The sequence below is a fragment of the Oryctolagus cuniculus genome, chromosome 11 (genome assembly GCF_051225735.1).
Source record: "Oryctolagus cuniculus isolate XC-2025 breed Fujian yellow rabbit chromosome 11, ASM5122573v1, whole genome shotgun sequence".
NCBI classification, from domain to species: domain Eukaryota; kingdom Metazoa; phylum Chordata; class Mammalia; order Lagomorpha; family Leporidae; genus Oryctolagus; species Oryctolagus cuniculus.
In genome coordinates, this window is record NC_142877.1 from 84,364,000 (window position 1) to 84,379,329 (window position 15,330).

The 15,330-nt window shown below is 36.2% G+C and overlaps 1 protein-coding gene across 18 annotated transcripts in view; it reads right to left on the reverse strand.

Moving 5' to 3' along the window:
* Positions 1 to 15,330, reverse strand: part of PPFIA2 (PPFI scaffold protein A2) — a 548,204-nt gene that overhangs the window by 193,978 nt on the left and 338,896 nt on the right. The window lies entirely within an intron of this gene.

The following is a 15,330-nucleotide window of genomic DNA, read 5'->3' on the forward strand; positions in this document are numbered from 1 at the left end:
ATAGCACCAGCCCCACAAAGTTTCCAATAGTATAATGAATAAAGTAATGAAAGTGAGCATCTTTGTGTTGTTATATAAAGTCTTCAAAATTTGGAGGTGAGTTCCTTCCATTCCTAATCTGTTGAGAGTTTTTATTTAATCTCATCAAATGTTCCCTCTATGTCCATGGAGATGATCACGTTTTTTTTTTTTTTCTTCATTATGTTGATGTGATTTATGAGATACATTGATTTTTAAATGCTGAACAATCCTTTCATCCCCAAGATAAATCCCACTTTTGGGGAGGGGTGCTAAGGTGGTGGTATAGCAACAGGACATTCTGAGTTGCATGGAGAAAAATAGTTAATAAGCAGAGGGAATATGAACTGGTGACAGAATCGTGAGCAGTTCAAACAGAGCAGCCCAGGAGTCCACCAGAGACTGCTCAGGTCTATGCTAAGGGAGTAAAGAGGAAGAAGTACACAGCAGACAGACTGAATGAGGAGACTATCACTTCCCCCACAATGAACCAGATGCGAGATTGCGGGTCCATGGAGCTGTGGGTAGTGGTGAGCAGGGAAGCTTGGTGAACTGCATTTAAAGCTCCGAGCAGAAAGAAGGAGAAGTTATAGGGGAACGAGTGGAGAGGTCGGGCCCGCCATGGTCCCATCTATCTCACCCCCCTCCTACTATTGGTCCTACAGCTGGCAGGGAGATGCCATATTGATTGTTTACATTTTTGAGCATTTGCCTCCCATGCACACACCCATCAATTGTGGGGACCATCTCATAACACCAACACCCCCTCACGCAGGATAATGATTACAACATTTCAGAGTGATTTCCTCCCCAACACGCAAGCTATACAACGAGAAGTAGTCCTAAACAGTGAAAACCCAAGCTCGTTTCATGCACCAGTGAGAAGCAAGCCCAGCCCCAGTAGGCAGGGCTTAGTGCACCCAAGCCCTGGTAACTCCATCACATTCTAAAGTAAACAGGGCTCCAGAAGGTGGGGCTGTGTGCTTCCACTTGCAATGCACAGACACACAACAGCTTGGAGCAGAGGGAAATTTCACCACAGGCACGAAGTCACAAATGAAAGATAAAATCAACCAGAAATGCTAGAGAACAAAGGAAAAATCCAGAATAAGAATAAGGAAGACCCTATGAACTCCCCAAAGGAATAGTACAACTCTTTATTAATGGAGGCTGTAGAAGAAGAGATCAAGGACATGCCAGAAAAGGAATTCAGAAAATTAACAGTCAGATAACTTAGAAGCAATCAGAAACAAATTCACGATCTAAATGAAAAGTGCTCCCAAGAAATTGAGATTTTAAAGAGAAGCCAGAATGAAATATGGAAATGAAGAATTTAATAGATCAAATAAAAATTGCAGTGGAAAGTCTTAGCAATAGAATAGAGGAGACAGAAGAAAGAATATCAGAACTAGAAGACAAATTTCTGGAAATAATACAGTCAGGTCAAATACAGCAAGAAGAAATTAGAAAATTAAAAATTATGGTTGGAGATTTACAAGATTGCATCAAACAACCCACCTTACAGATCCTAGGAATTCTAGAACGTGTGGAAAAAGAAAGGATTAGAAGGCCTTCTTAATGAAATAATAACAGAGAATTTCCCCAATATGGAGAATGAAAGAGACATCCAAGTACAAGAAATACACAGAACTCCCAATAGACATGACCAGAAAGGAACTTCACCACAACACAGTGTAGCAAAACTCATCTCAGTAAAACACAATGAATAGACCTTAAAATGTGCAAGAGAGAAATGACAAATCACATTCAGAGGAAACCCAATTAGACTCATTCCGGACTTCTCATTGCAAACCCTACAGGGAAGGAGACAATGGCATGTCTTCCAAGTCCTAAGAGAAAAAAAAAAACAACTGTCAACCCAGAAGACTGTATCCTGCAAAATTCTCATTTATAAATGAAGGAGAAATAAGGATCTTCCATAACAAACAGAAATTGAAAGAATTTGTAACTACTTGCCCAGCCCTACAAAAGATGCTCAAGGATGTGCTACACACAAAAACACAAACAGGAACATCATTACAAAAGAAGATGAATGCAGAAAATGACCCAGCAAAAGTACAAATGAAATCCAAAATACATAAACAGGACCATTTAAGGAAACATGGCAGGGCAAAGACAGTATTTATCAATAGTCACACTGAATGTAAATGGCCTCAAGTCCCCAGTTAAAAGACACAGACTGGCTGAATGGACTGAAAAGGAAAGCCTTTCTATTTCTTGCCTATAAGAAACACATCTCACCAATAAAGATGCATGCAGACTAAAGTTTAACGATGGAAAAAGATAATCCATGCTAACAAAAACAAAAAAAAAGAGCTGGTGTGCCCATCCTAATATCAGACAAAATAGACTTTAACACAAAAACTATTAAAAGAAACAAAGAAGGACACTATATAATGATTAAAGGATCAATTCAACAGGAAGATACGACTATTATAAATGTATATGCACCTAATTACAGGGCACCTGGCTATTTAAAAGAATTGTTAAGGGATTTAAAGGGAGATACAGACTCATATACAATAGTAATGGGGGACTTCAATACCCCACTTTCAGCAATGGACAGATCAAGGAGACAGAAAATCAACAAGGAAACAACAGTTACTTGATACCATAGATCAAAGAGATCTAGAAGATATCTACAAAGCCTTCCACCCGACAGCCATGTAGTACACATTTTTCTCTCCAGTGCATGGAACTTTCTCTAGGATTGAACACATGCTAGGCCATAATGTGAGTCTCAACAAACTCAAAAAATCAAAATCATACCATGCATCTTCTCAGACCAAAATGCAATGAAGCTGGAAATCAATAACTCAAGAATCTCTACACATATGCAAACACATAGAGACTGAAAACATGCTACTGAATTAGCAGTGTGTCATAGAAGAAAACAAAAGAGATATAAAATAATTTCTGGAAACAAATGAAGATGACAATACAACATACCAAAATTTGTGGGATATAGCAAAAGCAGTGTTAAGAGGAAAGTTTGTAGTAATTGGTGCCTAAATCAAGAAACTGGAAAGGCACTAAATAAATGAACTATCTGTGCACCTCAAGGATCTAGAAGAAAAAAAGGCAAACCAAAGCAAAAACTAGTAGAAGAAAAGGGATAATTAAAATGAGAGGAGAAACAACAGAATTTAAACCCCCCCAATACAAAAATGTTAGCCAAAAAAGAGCTGATCTTTTAAAAAAGAATAAACAAAATTGGCAGACCATTAGTCCAACTAACCAAAGAAAGGAGAGAGAAGACCCAAATTGATAAAATTAGAGATGGAAAAGGAAATGTAACACCACCACAAAAATAAAAAAATCATCAGAAACTACTACAAAGACCTGTATGCTAAAAACTGGGAAACCTAGAAGAAATAGATAGATTCCTGGACACCTACAACCTACCTAAATTGAGCCATGAAGACATATAAAATCTAAACAGACACAATACCATTACAGAAATGGAATCAATAATGAAACACTTTCAACAAAGAAAAGCCCAGGACCAGATGGCTTCACTGCTGAATTCTACCAGACATTTAAAGAAGAACTAACTTCAATTCTTCTCAAGTGATTCGAAACAATTGAAACTGAGGGAATTCTCCCAAATTATTTCCATGAAGCCAGCATCACCTTAATTCCTAAACCCAGAAAAGATGCAACAGAGAAAGAGAACTACAGACCAATTTCCCTGATAAACATAGATGCAAAAATCCTCAACAAAATTCTGGCCAATCAAATCCAACAAAACATCAGAAAGATATTATGTATCTTATTATTTCTTGTCTCCTGCTAATTTGAGGTCTTGTTTACTCTTGTTTATCTCAATCCTTGAGCTACACCATTAGACTGTTTCTTTGAAACCTTTCTTTTTTTAATGTATGCACTTAAACTTCCATCTTAATATTTTATTTTCTTTTTAATTTTTCAATAATCCACTGGTCATTTAGGAACATACTGTTCAATTTCCATGTATCTGTAAATTTTCTATTGCTATTCTTGCTGTTGATTTATAGTCTTGTTCTAGTGTGATCTGATAAAATATATGGTATGATATTAATTTTTACTGAGACTTTATTTGTGGCCTTATATATGCTCTCATCTATAAAATGTTCTGTGTGCTGATGAGAATAGATATCTGCATGACCATTTTCCTCCAACATCCCTTCCTCGTTTTTATTCACATACCACCTTCAATAAGGCTTTCTGTTGTTACTTCCTACATTTATCTCCTTCTCTACTTTATTTTTCATCTTTAACATGTCTCTATTTAGTGTACTATTTATTTTGATATATTTGTCTTTTTACTCTCTTCTCAAAATTGGTGTAGTGTTCATAAATAAATATTTTGCTCCTTCTTTTATTTTTAGGGATTAGAATATAGGTACACAGTAGCTGCAAACATTTACTTGTTTAATAAATGAAGAACCCCAATCAATGAACAATCTGTGCCACATTTGTTCACAGGCAACTACTTGTCAAAGAAATAGGAAGCTGGGATATCTGACCTGGATAGTTTTTACAGAATTAATGGTTAAATTAACATAAAAAATACATTTTCTTTCATGATACATGGAGGTGTGACAGTTACTTAAATGATCCCTTGGGCTTTCTTAAAATGGAAAATCCATGAAACTAGGGCATTGATGGACTGACTCATAGCTATGATAGACCATTTTGAAGAGCATGAAGAACATAACAAGATGAGGTGAACTGAATGCTTTCAACTGCATTAAAGAGTGTAAAGAAAAAAAAGTAAGTGTAAGGTTTTAAATTCTAGGTCCATGGTTCAGTCAGAGAACCCAGGAGCTTGTATGATTGCTCAAAACAGCATCTCATTGGAATCCGAAGACATAACAGAAAGAAGACAAACCTGATCAAAGAGAGGTCATTAAATTACACTGTGTAAAGAAATTCATAATCTTAGCAGGTGTCTTATGTAGCAGGACCACCATCATTATGGAGAAAAGGAACCCCAAGAACTAGGAAAGACTAGGAAAGGAACATTTGAAAAGATTTCAATGTTTCTGAGTCCTTTTTTCACAGCAAAATCCAATGATTTCCCTGCCTCTCTGAAGAAGCCAGTCCTATTTACCTTCATCAGCATGAAATGACTTCATGTAAAGCAATTACACTATAGAAGAATGTTGCTTTTCTTTATGTCCCATCAGAACACTCCTTCCCTCCTGACTTCTAACTGGAATATGAATGGTTAACCTAAGAGAAAGGTTTTCCAAATCAAAAGACTTGTATGATATTGTTAATTTCTAATCTCAGAGATATGGTAATACATGTAGAAACATATACTAGTAGTTCTAGAATAGGAAGAGAGAAGAAAACAGTTTGATCTGCCTAAATTAATCATTATAACTGCACTGTAATTATTAAATAATTTAACTTTGATATCAAGCAACAAGGAATGATTATAATTGTATGCTCCAGTGGTTAACCATAATTTGATTATAAACTCAGTGGAGTCCTACAAAAGTGAATAACTGTCAGTAATTCCTTGGGTAAAAGGTGGAAGAAGGAATCTAATGTTTTAGGGAGTTAAAAATGGTGAATTTAGCTTACCTAATAGCTATTTCCTTGTTATAATCAAAGCAATGAAGTCTTTATCCAGGTATTGGGAAATACCTGAATATACTTGGTATGTAGAGAACTCAGAACCTACAAAGTTCCAGTAACAGACTTCTTTATAGACCAAGGATGACTATAGAGGGAGCATGGTCCTAAAATGAACCTGATGATCTCCCGAGGGTTGATAGAATTTTATAGTGGCAGGTGCTAGGTAATAGTACCTAACCATCTGAATTAAGTTAGTGTGGTCACTGACCAGCACAATGGCTTGATCCACTGGAATCTTTGTTAATCCCTAGTAGATTATATCATACCTAAGACAGTAAGGACTATGTCATATTAATATCATAATAATATTTCTACTAATAAAACTCCAGACCTGGAGAACTGAATTGTAACTCAAATAAAGTATCTTGATCTTCTCTAAGTCCCACAGCTGTCACTTTATATGGTTAGAGATTTCTTTAAATTAAGGTGAAAGTTGAGTATTCTTGAGGGGAAAAAAAACCCACATTTTATGCTAGTGTCACTAGTAGTTGCTGCAACTCTTTTTTCTACCCCTCTTTGCTTATCTTTACAAAACAGCCCCAATTCTCTGATTCTTCTGAAAATGAGAGGTGTGAATCTAGGCTCCCTCCTCTTGATTCTGCGTGGGCCTGTCTATGTTTTGACCAACACAGCAGAGTAGGAGTCACATTCTGTGTTTTTTGAGCTAGGACATACACAGACAGGTAGTTTCTATCTAGCTCACTGGAGCATTTTCTCCTAGATCCCTGAGCTATCAACTGAGACATCAGAACCCTGAGACCATGGTGTAGGGAAGACCATAAACAGATTATCTTAGGTAAAACCTGACTGAGCCAGCCTGTGTTTCAGCCATTCTAGCCAGGAGCCAGACATGACAATGAAGAAACTATTTCACAAGAAAATCCTGCCCTCAGGTAATTTGGTAACCCCCTCAAAATGGTGTGCTAGAGATGGTCCTTTAGGCTTTGAGAAATGATTGCTCATTTCCAAAAATTTTATGACTGATTGGTTAAATATAGTCATTAAAACTTAATGATTATATTTGTAAATGACCATTTGCAAAGACAGTAAACAACCAAATGCATCACTTCCTAATAATTTTAGTATATTTCACTGTTACCAATGTTCCTCAGTGTTTCTGCTCTTATTGTACCTGGTAGATACTACAGTGTTTCAATACTGTGCATCAAGAGGGGGTGGTCCTACAATGGACTCTAACTTCCCTGTGGATGACAAGACTTCTGCAGTGGGAGAGGTTAATTACCTGAACTAAGGCAGATGTTCAGTATCACAACTGTGCGTTCAGTGATTTAAATCAGCAATGGTGGGAGTATTCACATCATGGAAATTGGTAAGCAATATAGATCAGTGATTTTTATTTTGGTTTTCTGATGAAAGAAATAATTTACCAGCATATAACTGTCACTGCTCATCAAGTCATCTCAGTTGACACCCTCTATCCCCTTTCTGAATCCTTGTTCCACAAATCTATAAGCACAGCAAAGTATTGTTTGGTGCCATTAAGTTTTGGGTGGTTTGTTATGATGCAGTAGTTTATCAGAAAACCTTCCATAAAATGACCTAGATTGATTTACACAGTGACAGTACTAAGGAAAAGAGATAATAAAATTTCTTAGTTATTAGCTGTGACCAATGAATGACTTTTTGGTATTCAGTATAGAAGTCTTTCAATAATCTGGTGGATAAAATGCTGCAGTGTATTTCCATCAGCATATTTCCCTTGTCATTATAGAGTTTGCCCATTGGGCACAAAAGAGTGACCATGGCTTCAGGGATAGAAGTCACTCAGTGAAAAGACAAAATAACTTCACATAATTAAGGTTGATAAGAGTTGCTGCCATTTCTGAGTGTCCAAGTTGCCAGCTGCAGCCATGAAATTTGAACCTCTGACATGATACATTGCACTTGGCGATCAGCTATTCACCTTGAAGCAAGTGTATTACTTTTAACCCTTTCCATCAAGAAGGCAGTTTTTCCTCATTGTGGCAAATGCTTTTTCTACAAATGGACTTGCCTTCTTTAATGACTATGTTTTACTTGCAACATCTCTTACTGTTTTTCTTCTTACAGTCATGTTATTGCACAAATTACTTTTGATTTAAAAACTCATTTTACAGTGAAAGGAGAAATGTGATGGATGGATGCTCCCAGGAGTTCCTGCTTTTATCAGGGTATCAATCATTTCAGAAAGAGTGGATCTGATTGAATGGTTAAATTACACAAGAAAGACTGTTTTACTTCAAGCTGGAAGGGAGCAAACTGCTACGTCCCGTTGTTATTTTCCTGAAATTAGTACATGCAAATAGTTACTAATGGAAATAAGGTACAGTTTCTTTCTTGGAATACATATGGGTATTGGATCTATTTATGAAAATACATATATTGGAATATATATCCTCATGTAAATAGATCCAGAAATAAAGATTTATAACTGGAATTTTAATTTCTAATTAAGACTTTATAGAAAAAAGGAATTTTTGTTGTTGTATTATATAGGCATGATATATTCTGAGTATATATCTATGTATGTGTTATATATATGGAGAGAGATATCTCTTCATACACCTATTCATATACATGCTTAATATGGGTAAATTATTTAGGATATAAGTCATGGGAAAAATAATTAAAATATAAGTATTGGTGAAAAATATTTTGAAATCTATGCATATTTTTTCATAATAGATATTTCCATGAACTCTTTGATTACCGCTAATAGGCCTGGGTTTCCCAAATCTTTGCACTAAAATAAACTTTTTTACAATTTTAGTATTTATTTATTTGAGAATCAGAGTCAAAGAGAAACAGACAGCTCCCATTCACTGGTTCACTCCATAAGTGGCCTAGACAAAGGGGCCAGAGCCAGAGAGTGGTCTCCCTACATGGGTCACAGGAAGCCAACTACTGGAATCATTACCTGATGCCTTCTAAGGTTTTCATTACCAAGAAACTGAAATCAGGAGCTTGAGCCAGGCATCAAATACAGGGACTCTGAGTGATATGGAAGGTGGGTAATCTTAACTGCTAGGCCAAATGCCTGCCCCTTAATTAATATTTTTTAAAAATCTTATTTATTCACTTTACTTATTATAAAGGGAGAGGAATGGAGAGAGAAGGGAGTGAAAGGGGGAGATAGAGAGTAAAAGTGTGTGTGAGAGAGAATATGAAAGAGAGAGGGAGAGTTAGATACATTTTATCCACTGGTTCACCCCCAGATGCTTGCCAGAGCTGGGCTAGGCCAGGAAAAAGCCAGGAGCCCAGAACTCCATCTGAGTTCTCCATGTGTATGGCCATCATCTACTGCCTCCCAGCTTGTGCAATGGCAGGCAGGCAGACTGGAAGCAGAGGAGCCAGAACTTAAACCAGGCACACAGATATGTGTGCAGGCATCCCAAGTGGTGGCATACCCACTGTACCACAACACCCACTCCCTAAATTCATCTCTTAATTACATGGTTCCACAGCTTTTTAAAGTACCTTTATACATAGTGTATATCAATTATTCTCTCTTTCTCCCCTTTCACTGTATTTTACATTGGTTGTTTTGGCTTAGAGTCACATTACAGAACACAAAGCCAAAACACAGAGGATTAAGATTTCATGAAGACAGGAATATTCAGAACTCAGAACCACCGCTGTGTAGCTGGATACAGTTGTTGGAAATTATGGACCTTCTTTTGGAGGAAAATTTTTAAAAATCTGTTTAGTTGTGGGTGCAAACTGATGAAATCTTTACTTAATATATACTAAATCGATCTTCTGTATATAGAGATAATTGAAAATGAATCTTGATGTGAATGGAATGGGAGAGGGAGCGGGAGATGGGAGGGGTGCGAGTCGGAGGGAAGTTGGTGAGGGGAAGCCATTGTAATCCATAAACTGTACTTTGGAAATTTATATTTACTAAATAAAAGTTAAAAAAATATCTGTTTAGTTGTATTGTTGGGTTAATTCATATCAGTATTACTGCTGTTTAACAAATAAAAATGAAATAACAGAAACTGGGTTGTAGTAGAGATTTGTCATTGGTGAGTGTTTAAAAGCTTCTGAGCATACCCTCCACACTTCATGTCTTTCCCACATTTTGAATCCCACCTTCCCAGGATAGGATCCCAGAGACATTTCTTGGCCATGCCTACCACTAGGTGGCAGACATGTGACTTATGTGTCAGTCAACAGAGTCAATCCTTGGGACCCAGTCTTAGCCAGGTCAGAAGAAAGTTCTAGGCGGGGGAATAAGTTTTGCAGACAGGAGTAATGGCAGAGGCTGCATGTTTCTAGGACTTGGGTTTAAGAAAAACTCACAAGGGTAAGAAACATCAAAGGGTCCTAGAAACTGTCCCTAGAAGCTCAGTTCAGAAATTTCATGAAAAACTTAATGTATTCTTGATGAAAACAACTAAGCTCTACTATTTTTGTACAATCATGAACTCTCATCCACACTAAGTAGCCACTTGGGATTCCCACATCCCATAGTGGAGTGCCAGTTCAAGTCTCAGCTATTTTGCTTTCAATCCATGTTCCCGGTAATGTATCCTGAGAAAACAGCAGATGATGGACCAAGTACTTGGGTCCCTGCTATCCATGTGGGAGACGTGAATAGAATTCCAGGCTCCTGGCTTTAGCCTGGCCCATTTCAGCTGCTGAGGATATTTGGGGAGTGTACCAGCAGGTGAAAAAATTCTTTCATTCTCTCTCTCTCACTCCCACTCTCTTTGTCACTTTTCCTTTAATAAAAACATCTTCCAAAAATGAAATATAATAAGCTAGATGCCTTCCTTGTCAGCCTACCTAATTGCCTTTATCCTTAAATACTGCTTGAAATTCTCTGTTTCCTATGTAAATGTTTTATTATCACATTGAAATAGCTGTTCATTTTATTCACTTTTTAGATTTTTATTTATTTATTTGACAGGTGGAATTACAGACAGTGAGAGAGAAAGAGAAAGAGAGAGACAGCGAGAAAGGTCTTCCTTCCATTGGTTCACACCCCAAATGGCCGCCACGGCTGGTGCTGTGCCAATCCAAAGCCTGGAGCCAGGTGCTTCTCCTGGTCTCCCATGCAGGTGCAGGGCCCAAGGACTTGGGCCATCCTCCACTGCCCTCCCAGGTCACAGCAGAGAGCTGGACTGGAAGAGGAGCAACCGGGACTAGAACCCTGCGCCCATATGGGATGCTGGTGCTGCAGGCGGAGGATTAGCCTAGTGAGCCACGGCGTCAGCCCCCTTATTCACTCTTGTATTGCATTATCATATCCTGTCATATCACTTGTACAAATAAGCATAAATGTACACACATATAATATCTTTATTTGTTTTCAATTATATAGTTGTCTTTGTCTGAAATGGAGTGTATTTTCTACTCACTGAAGAAATATATTTGAGAAATATTTTCAATTTGTATAGAAAGAGGTTTGTCAGGAAGGGGAATTTTAGATTTTTATAAGTTTTGTCTTCATTGAATTATACCACATACATATTAATATGCCTCTCTTTCCTCACTTTCTGATCTTTTTCATGAGACACATGTTGTGTGATATTAATATACCCATCCTAGGTTTTAAGAAAAATAGCATGTATGTATATATACATCACATTTATATATAAAGTGAATATGATATAATGAGAACATTCCTAAAGGCATTTGTGCTCATTGAATTCTTTTTTATACTTTTATGTATTATTTGAAGTACTTTAAAGTGAAGATACAAAATGCAAATTAAACAAAAATGAATGAGAAGCTTTTTCTTTATTAATGGCAGGAATCTAATTTTATTTGAACATCTCAGGATAATTTCTTTGGTTCAAAATATAAGTTAAGGGCATGGTAAGGAATATTTCAAATGTGATTAAGTCCTTTATTACCTATTATGTTACAGATTAATTATTAATAAATACCATGTATGATTGGCCCTCAAAACCATAACTTCTTTTTCAATGTCACACAATACTTAACATTCTAAAACATAAATAACAACATCAACCATCTTTTTGAGATACTCAGCCATAGATACATTCGAAACAGTTGCAATAGACAGGAAGTATATAAGATGCTAACTACACTAAGATTTCCAGTTTTCCTTTACCTTTCCATTAATTCAGATAATTTTGCTAAAGCATGACAGGTTTTCCTGATCCATCTGAGGATGCTGACATAATGTCAAGAATGTCAGTTTCTATGAATTTAATTTGACTAAATATCATTATAGAAGTTTTAGGAACAACAAATTTTGTGTCAATATTTTAATGCATTTTACAGCATGAAAATATTAAACAATGAAGCTTTCTTGATGTTTGTACAAATATTTAATGTCATTTTTGAAAATTCGATCGTTGGATGATGAGTCATACTAGGATGATTTTATTTGGCTATTTTCAGTTTCGTTACTTGAGCTAGCTAGATTTAAGAGCAGCTCTAGTGATTAATGTATTTCCTTCATCACTCATATTTTTGGGCTGGGGGGCCAAGTGTGTCTGCAGTGACAGTGATAAATACATGGCCATAATCTTCATCTCTGAAAACAGAATAAATTCCTAGCATAATACTTTCTATACAATTGATCCAAAATAAATTAGCATTGACTTACAGAAATTTGAACAAATTTTGATCTTTACTAACATTATACTCTTGTATCACATGTGATTTCAGGGTGACATACAAATATGGTTTCTTAACTACATGCCCTGTGGTTAAGCTAAGAAGCAGGCTCTTGGTTTGTCACTTATAAGCAACACAGCTTGTGGCAAGTTACTTCCTATCTTGGTTTCCTCCCATGAATTAAATGGGAATAATGAAATAGCCAGGAAGATGAAGGGAGTTAAACATGGAAAGCACTTGAAAATCATTTAACACCATGTATGTTGTATACAATATTATTATTAATTACTACTCTATTTTAGGTAACTCTCATTCAACTCCCTCTGATATATCTAATTTCCATCTTTGAAGAAGGTATAATTCATTTAAACATCATATTATAGAAGGGATCTTTCTGATCTACTATTGTTGATGATACTCAAAATTAACACAAATGCCCCATTCACTAATGAGTTTTTTTGTGGACTGTCCTTCTGTGTTACTTATCACAATCCACTAACTCACTCTGGGAAGTGTTACAAGTTTATCAGAACTTTAGCAATTGGAATACTCAATTATCCTTTAAAATTGTTCATAATATAATATCAATAAGATTTTCTTTAGATGTAAGAAGTAAATATTAGCTTCTTGTTTCTTTTCCATAACCAGTAAGTAGGTATTCATAGGAAAAAGAAAAACACAACATGTAGAAAGAGAAACAATTTTATCAATCTATTAAAATTTTACTTTTAGCAGTATTTTGTAATGCCTTTTAGGAGAAAATTGAGTATATATATCTGATTTTGTGGGATTGGAGGAGAGTGAGTGGTGGTTATATAACTTTTTAAAAGTTGTTATATAACCAATACCTTGCACAAAGGAAGTTTAATAAATGTGTTTACTCTGAAATAATCAACCATATAATTTCTTTGCAACACTGAATGAAGGTAAAAAAATAGTTTTCAGATTTATTCATGTTTTCAAGGTAATTGTTATTCATGTTTATACTCAATGGTTTTAATTTCTGTAATCCTAAAGGAACTTTAAATTTTTCTCCTGAATACTTGGACTACTGCATAGGTGTTTCAAGTGAAGTGGGCCTTGCTTCCAATAGTACCAAGGGCTCCTTTGCAGGTACAGAAGCCACAGGTACTTCTGGGCTTCATGGGGTTTAATATGATGAAAATTACGTAGTTGTTATTGCCAAGTCTCCCAGTTCTTTGAAATTAGTCACAATTAAGGAGGAATGACAGTTCATCTGCAGCCATCTGACTGTTGGATCAAGTTTCTTGTAAGCTGTACTAAATCTCTGAGTTCCTTCCTGTAACTTACATAATCCTGTCAATGGCCTCATGGCTAGCACAGGCTTTAGATCTAGACAGTCACCTCCTATCTTCTCTGCTATTTACTGATTGTGTGACTTCTGTTGAGTTATCTCATCTTTTCTGAGCCCATGTGCTTTATCTATGAAATGGAGATAATTTTAACTTTTCTTTCATAGGTATATTGGAGTAACACAGGGCTATAAAAAGAACAGCTATATAAAGGGAGAAATAGACAGATAAAAGAATGTGAAGGTTACTTGTTAATTTATATAAAGGTTTGTATTTTCCATTCTCAGCTTCCTGTTCTCACTTATATTTAACTGTACTGTGTTACGTGAGGGAATAAAGTGCAAAGCCTTAAAATATAAAACAGTGGTATGGGGCCAGCACTGTGACACAGTGGATTTAGTTGCCCCTTGTGACACTGGCAGACCATATTGGGGTGCCAGTTCTTGTCACAGCTGTTACACTTCCAATTCAGCTACCTGCTAATGAGCCTGGGAAGGCAGTAGAAGATGGCTCAAGTGCTGGGGTCCCTGCAGCCACATGAGAGACCCGGATGGAGTTCCAGGCTCCAAGCTTGACTTTGGCCTGGCCTATACTCTGGCATTGCAGACATTTGGGAAGTGAACCAGCAGATGGAAGATCTCTTTCTCTGTCTCTCCTTCTCTGGTTACTCTACCTGAATAAAATAAGTCTTAAAAAAATAGTGGGATAGGTCAGAAAAAATTTCATGGAAGAAATAAGCTTCAAGTTTGCCTGGAAATACAGCGCTAATTTTAAATCAAGAGTGACAAAAATTTACATAGACAGAAAGAAACTTCATCTAAGACCTGATATGCTCTAAACTGCCCTTGTTATGTCTTATTAGAGGCAGTCCATGTGACTGGTTCATCAAAGTCTCAATGTAAACCAATCTATTGTCTATATATGCATGAACTCTTTACCATAAACTAAGACCCTGATGAGTAAGAGCAGAAATTGAGTTTGACCATAAAACCATTATGCATGAAATTCTACCTCTGATTAGAGGCATAGGCTCACATTTTGTGGAGCTATATCTTTATATAACTTCTAAGACCAAGCATAAAATGAATAGGACCTTGTATAGCTTATTTCCTCAGCACTAATATATTAAGGCTATAACATTAAAATACTTTTCATCTACTCTATATTTAAGTTGAATGTTTCTTCATATAAAACATTTCCTCTTATTTCCTCTTAGGCGATAATCTGCACTCATTTATGGGCAATCTGTCAATTTATACATTTGTGAAATTTAGTGATTTTTTCTTCTAAACTAGAAAATACTGTATCTTTGTCCAAATTCTGAGTTTTAATGTTGGATGGCGTATTATGAAACTGATAAGATAGGTGGGTTTCTAAAAGTACAATGTAGCAAATTGCATGAATTTCATGAAATTAGACTATCAAAACTGGGATTTGCCTTGAAGATCTGAAATATAAAAGATATGCTGTGTTAAACAGATGGAAATATTTTAGTGCTTTCCCTTTTTATTACTTTTCCCATTTTATAAATGAATATTTTGCAGGGGTGAGGTGAGGACCAAATGCAGACAGCTCTGTCACAGCATCCCATTCTTAGAACTTTTTCTTCTCTCCCACATCTCTCATCCCTTGCCCATTTCCAGCCTCTGAGGTCTTGCACTCCCCTAGATAAAATCTTTTGAAAGTCTGCAGCCCATTACTGAAATACAACCTTTCTTTGTGAAGTCAAATAAAGCAAAGAAATCAGAAAGTA